Source organism: Lolium rigidum, chromosome 3, assembly GCF_022539505.1.
Source record: "Lolium rigidum isolate FL_2022 chromosome 3, APGP_CSIRO_Lrig_0.1, whole genome shotgun sequence".
NCBI classification, from domain to species: domain Eukaryota; kingdom Viridiplantae; phylum Streptophyta; class Magnoliopsida; order Poales; family Poaceae; genus Lolium; species Lolium rigidum.
Genome location: NC_061510.1, coordinates 336274571 through 336279652, shown reverse-complemented (window position 1 = coordinate 336279652; position 5082 = coordinate 336274571). Strand labels below are relative to the sequence as shown.

General features: G+C 40.0%; 1 long non-coding RNA gene across 2 annotated transcripts; it reads left to right on the top strand.

The window, feature by feature from the left end:
* Window positions 1-2108: 2108 nt before the first annotated feature.
* Window positions 2109-4718, top strand: LOC124700107. 2 transcript variants are annotated; one of them, XR_007001636.1, is made up of 7 exons: window positions 2109-2423; window positions 2519-2592; window positions 2684-2740; window positions 2850-2951; window positions 3275-3341; window positions 3453-3763; window positions 4422-4718. It is a non-coding gene; the product is annotated as an uncharacterized LOC124700107 (long non-coding RNA). The 2 variants fall into 2 exon arrangements; XR_007001635.1 differs by having other exon boundaries at window positions 4372-4718.
* The last annotated feature ends 364 nt before the right edge of the window (window positions 4719-5082 follow it).

Genomic DNA, 5082 nt, shown 5'->3' with positions numbered 1-5082 from the left:
TTGGGGAATTTGTTTGGAGAACAGGGCATATTGGATGTGGCGGCTCGATGGATGATGTGGAGTAGGTTCAGCGCATCAGGTGGTGCTGCTCTCTCTCTCTCTCTCTCTCTCTCTCTCTCTCTCTCTCTCTCTCTCTCTCTCTCTCTCTCTCTCTCTCTCTCTCTCTCTCTCTCTCTCTCTCTCTCTCTCTCTCTCTCTCTCTCTCTCTCTCTCTCTCTCTCTCTCAGGCAGATTGGTTGATTTGCTTAGTTGAAGTCCTATAGATGCATTGCCTGGCTGCAAACAAATACGTCAGCAAAATCTGCACCTTTCACTTCTTTTAGGCACTTACTGTACAAACTAAACATGTCTTCTACTCAATCTGGGCTTTCTGTTCGCCATTTAGAGTTGCATATTTCAGACGTTGGGAAAAACAATTGGCATCCTTCTCATATGCATCAGCTATTGCTGTGATTCTTTCCAAGGCAGAGCAGTAAATATGTAGAGAGAAGGAAATCCTAACTTGATTTTTTTCTGCTATTTGAAGTTGTCTGAGTAGCTATTTGTTGGCTAGGCCAGGAGATGGAAAGCCCAAGGAATCATTGGAAGCCTCCAATGTGGCATTATTTTACTTACTTTATATGTCATCTGCTTTTTCTATTCGTTTCACTGCCCTGACCAATTAGAGAAAATAAACCACTGCTGAAAATGTCCACTAACAGCACTAGAAAGAAATATTTTGGTGATTGTGAGTTGGGTGTGTCAAGTTCCTTGATCGAGTCCATGTGGATGGTTTGTTCAATATTACTTTTCGGCATAAAAAAAAATCATATGCTAGACCTTCCTTCTTATCTAGCTTACCATACCAAGGGCAATAGTGGACCGTATTATTGTCGCGCACATGGTAAGAAAAAATTCCGAATATGTTCTCATGTTGGTTGGATGGTTGATCTTCGGAAGAATGCAAACTAGCTAAATTGCAATTCAGATAATTGTTTGATTTTTCAGATAGTCGATTACTAATCCACTGATCAGCAATACAATGCAATGGCTACATCGCATTGCTCATGACCTTATAGTTAATTATGTTAGGTTAGAGATATAAGTCATCTGTTTGTGTCTTTGCAGTTCTTTTGTTCTTCAGGTGTGTCTGTTGTCGGCTTTTGCTTTTGCTGGTTGTACTTCTTTATCACTTTTGCCAGTCTTAATATTTCACCAGATAATTTGTGTTTTTGCTCAGACCACCTAAACAATTTAATACAGTGTTACCAACTCAGTATTACATTTTCGTGACCAAAAGGACCATCAAAAGGACCATTTGTCTGCTATGCATATGATGTCCAGATTGTACTTGCAGCCTGTAATTTTATCTTTCTTTGTTTCCTTAGATACTATTATCTCCCTGATAGACTTTTGTTTCAAGTTTCAACTTGATAATTGTTTCTGTATCGTTAAAACACCTAGAAAACAAAATGCTACAACCTGCATGTCTAAAAGATCGTGCAACCTTCAAACCATTTAAAGCTTAAATCTGAACCCGAACATTTTGTTCAATAAAAACATGTTTCAACTGTGTTTCCTCCACTGAAGACTTATGGTATCTGAACATCAACTGAGCTGTGATAAGAAGGTTATAATCAGCAGCGGGTCCCGTGGATAACTCTATAAGAACAGTGATTTATGGATTAGCAGCTGGTTCAGTGCATTCTACTGAAAGATGCAGACTGTTCATGCCGATTTGAGTGTTCCTTTAAATTACGTACAATATGATATAGCTGTTAATGGAATTGTTACTAAAGGAAGCCAGAAATAAAGTAGCACCACGAACCAAGAGTTGGCTGGTCAAATGGTCTTCTCACACAAGTGGTGGAGCACAAGCTGTGAGTCAAATACTTCAGTTATGAAGTACACAAGACAGAAATGATCACAGGGGGATATTTGTCCTTCCTTGGTGGAATTAACGTATTGTTGGTATTCATGTCTTTCGATATTGCAGGGTCTCATGTTCCATCTTCGTTAGATATTTCTTCCATTGACATTTGATGGTAGTTTTTGGTTAGAGGCCAGTTCTTGGGATGTCCCGATCTGTCTGATAATTCAACTTTGTTATGAAGTACACAAGACAGAAATGATCACAGGGGGATATTTGTCCTTCCTTGGTGGAATTAACGTATTGTTGGTATTCATGTCTTTCGATATTGCAGGGTCTCATGTTCCATCTTCGTTAGATATTTCTTCCATTGACATTTGATGGTAGTTTTTGGTTAGAGGCCAGTTCTTGGGATGTCCCGATCTGTCTGATAATTCAACTTTTGTCCCTCCTTCTGATTGTGGTCTATCTGCCCCACATGTGGCTGGGTTTACCACTGGCTTTGGTCCGGAGGACCCTGCCCCTCCTGGGCCTGCTGATGGCATTGTTCGGTGCACTTCCTCTACACATTCCGGTATGTCTTCTCTTTTACTTTTAAAATTACTGAATCGTTTTGAATATTCTTTCTGTAGGCATGCAGTTTCTCTGATTAGGCTTTTCTGTACACAGTTGCAGGCACTCCTTTTGTTTTTCCTGCATGGGCCGCTCTTCACTGACTCTTCACTGCCGTAGAGTATTCCGAGGTGCCGCCTCCTGTTGAAGTTTGTCTCTTTTTGGTAACTATACAGTTTGGTTCCAGTTTTCTGATGTTTACAGTCTTTTGCCTTTTCACAGGCCTTCCTTTTGGCTTCCAATTGCTCTTCAGTGCTGAAATAGTAGATTTATTGAAACGTAGGCTTCCCCTGTTACTTCGTAGAAAGTGTTTATCTGGATATATATATATATGCCATCTTGGTTGTTTGCATTTTAAAAAAAATCCTCAATTTTGTATTTTTGTCAGCTGGCTGGCTTGGTCGTTCATACCATGGCGGTCCCCACCAAGTTTGTTGTGTACGGTACCTGATGTCCATGGATAGATTGGGACTACAAAAGCTAGCAACAAGTATGCTATCTTCGCACATTCGTTAGATTAGTTGCACATTTACTTAAAAATTTGTTTGATGATTGTTGTAACGTGTCGACTACCTAATGAACTAAAAAAGTTCTAGAATGTATCTCTTTTTTCTTTCAAAATTTTCTTACCTATTGAAAAGAATGTTTGTTCTTCAGATGATGCATATGTTCATATACGTTGTTATCATAGGTTATATGTTCAGCTGTTTTTTGCAGCGCCGTGTGGCAAGATGGCATGTGCTTACATTTAGAAAGCTCTTTTCTCAAAGCTTAACTTAAATCTGACTACTACACATTTTGGTTTATATGCAGATTCTAAGGGGTGTGCTTCAGCTTATATTTACCATGCTTACAAGTATGCTCACATCATTTTTCCATGGTCTGTAATTCTAGCCTAATCTAAGATAGTGCAACCAGTGTGCTCACATCATTTTTTCCTTTTCATTATTATTCCTAACTGATACCTCTATATGCGCATTTGTTCTGTCAGATATCGACCACCTCGCTGTGCAACGGAGACCGCAGCTGCGTAGTCTGTTTCCAGATTTTTTGCCGCTCTGACCCTTTTGCTCTACTCGCATGAAATAAGCAGATGAATTCACGAAGATTGACAGCACATGGGATTGTGGAAATTGATGCATGTGTCCTGAACAACGAGGGTTCATGGAGAGAAAAACACAGTTCTGTCATGAAGCAATTATACTCTTCGCCTTCTTGAGGCCTTATTAGTTCACAACAGATTTCTCTACGCATGGATATTTTCCATGTATATGCTCATGGAACCAGCACTGCCTATCTTAGGTATGTCCACGCGGATTTCATATTAGCATAAAAAAAATGATATGCCATCTGCAGCACCTCATTAGATACTGATAGTTCCAATTTCACACAAGGCATGAAAAACTGTACTGCCAACTACACTGCCTCATTATTTAACTAACTATTAGACCTTTTGTACTCTCCTAGGCCCTTCATACTCCATGTACAACTTCCAACCCTTAAATGTTATTTGTCCGTATAATATACACCCAGACGCCTGCAAATTACCAGTATACACTCTTTTGCAGCAGTTTCCACTGCCACCTTACGAACAACCAATTGTTGCTACCAGTGCGATGATCCCACTACTTATACTTACAGACCAGTGCTTCATATATTACGTTTATATGAACCTAAGTAAACCTACTGTAACATAATGTGATGTTATGTATGTGGTTCCTGAACCTTCTATGCGCAAGCACAATACCGTTACCGTACCCTTTTTTTCTGGACAGAACAAAGCTCTTCATGTCTATCTCTACCGTCTTTTCTCATAATCAATTGAGTTTATGGTCATGCAAATTTGTTCAGAATTCAGTTATGGTTGCAGCAGTATTTTGTTCAAACAATTCATTGCTTTGGTTGTGCAGTCTTCAGTTCAGTCAGATGTATGCTAGACATCTCTCATAGGAACGTGCAGCTCCATTTTCAGATCAGACCAACAAGCAGAGAGCAACCCTACATGGAAGTGTCCGTTTCTCATCAATTGAACATAACAAGATGTACCGAATAATCACATAATGCTGGCGCAGCGTGCCGTCGCGAACACCAGTGCCACAAGGCCTTGCGAAGGTCCACATTATCTGAGGCACAGATATTAGTTCACACACTGCACTACGCCTTCTGTAATGAGAGCCATAGGCACACATAGTTTGTATAATATGTTTTCTTTGACTATGTATTACCTGTTGCTTGATTTTTTCCAGTGCTGAATATACCATCCAAACCTGAATAGACCATGCAACAGTGAAGCTACCTTCCCAAACGTTGGAGACTTGCAGTTTATTTCCATTTATAGCATTCATGTTGGCAATTTTGCATAACATTTGCATTTACAAAGTAGATTGAGATTCTGATTTTCCAAGTGGCGAGGCTCTATATTGTTTTACCTGGAGTTGTGCATGTTGGATGCTTTGCAGGCCACTATCTAACATCATTGTCCTAGATTCTCCTCCCACGGGGCGGCGTGTCGCCGCCCTAAACTTCCTAGTCTTGATTACATACTGCAGGTTAGCTGGCACGGAAGAAAACATGCATCCAAATGCAATAAATGCATCGACTATTTATTTGTTTACTATCCC